At 31.7% G+C, this 1,248-nt stretch overlaps 1 non-coding gene across 1 annotated transcript; it reads right to left on the bottom strand.

The window, feature by feature from the left end:
• Nucleotides 1-412: 412 nt before the first annotated feature.
• On the bottom strand, nt 413-485 carry Trnav-uac. Its single transcript has one exon. It is a non-coding gene; the product is annotated as a tRNA-Val (tRNA).
• Nucleotides 486-1,248: the final 763 nt, after the last annotated feature.

Genomic DNA, 1,248 nt, shown 5'->3' with positions numbered 1-1,248 from the left:
GTAACAGACACGATACCAGCCACATGTAATCTATATCTCCTGTATTAGACACGATACCAGTCACACGTAATCTATATCTCCAGTAACAGACGCGATACCAGCCACACGTAATCTATATCTCCTGTATTAGACACGATACCAGCCACACGTAATCTATATCTCCAGTAACAGACACGATACCAGTCACACGTAATCTATATCTCCTGTATTAGACACCATTTCAAACCTTACAAAATAGATGACTTACAATTCAACTTTCGCACTCGTATAAACAGATAATAGCCAACAGGAATTTGGGGTTTCAAGGTGAGTGAGCACGCATATACGCACGAACTTACAAAAGTTGTTCTTTTCATTACATAGGTAAATCAAAAAACACAAACGTGATACTTCAATATCACAAAATTGTAACTGCGCTTGTCAGGGTTCGAACCTGAGACCTTCCGCGTGTAAAGCGGACGTGATGACCACTACACCACAAGCGCATCTTTCACATTTTTCTGAAACAAATACATTCTTCGAGCTTCTTCCATATAGGGGGGGTTAAGAAATTTTCTTATTGTATCATATCACACGACAAGTCTATAGTTTATTAACTTAAATAAATTAAATATTCACTCTTTTGTGCCCTTTTATTTTTCGACAATACGTTATTAGAAACGTTTTAAGAAAAGTGTTAAATTTCCTAGGTAAGAAATAATTTTGTCGAATAATAAAGACATCCTAACAGAGAGAAAAACGTACCTAGTAAAGAAATATATCTTGTATTTTCTTTGTCATTTAACCTCTCTTATTATTATTTCACTTTGACGTATCACTAATATTATTGTTTTAAGTTATATAAAGCTATTTTCAGTTAGTCTTTATCATGAAGAATGATGGTAATGGAGTGTAAAGTTTGAAAATAAGTTAAAAATCAGTATGATTAGTTCAACATAGGTTGAATTACTTAAGAATCATTGACACAAGATATATTTGAATTGATAAGATTAGAACAATATAGAACAGCTTATATTCTGCTATCAGTATTATTCGATTAATATTCTTTATCAGTTAAACATCAATTTTCAACTAATGTCTTTTTAGTGACTGCGTTCACCTATCTGTTTTGCTTATTTCTCGGGGTTTATATCCAGTAAGATATTTATATTATTTTGTTTTATTCTTATTTCACTTGCAATTCTTTCTATTTTGAGAGTCCATATAATAAATTATTTCTACAAAATGTAACTGAAACAGAAATTAAGT

This window comes from Limulus polyphemus, unplaced genomic scaffold (assembly GCF_000517525.1).
Source record: "Limulus polyphemus unplaced genomic scaffold, Limulus_polyphemus-2.1.2 Scaffold1215, whole genome shotgun sequence".
NCBI lineage: Eukaryota > Metazoa > Arthropoda > Merostomata > Xiphosura > Limulidae > Limulus > Limulus polyphemus.
This window is presented reverse-complemented; position numbering and strand designations above follow the sequence as displayed.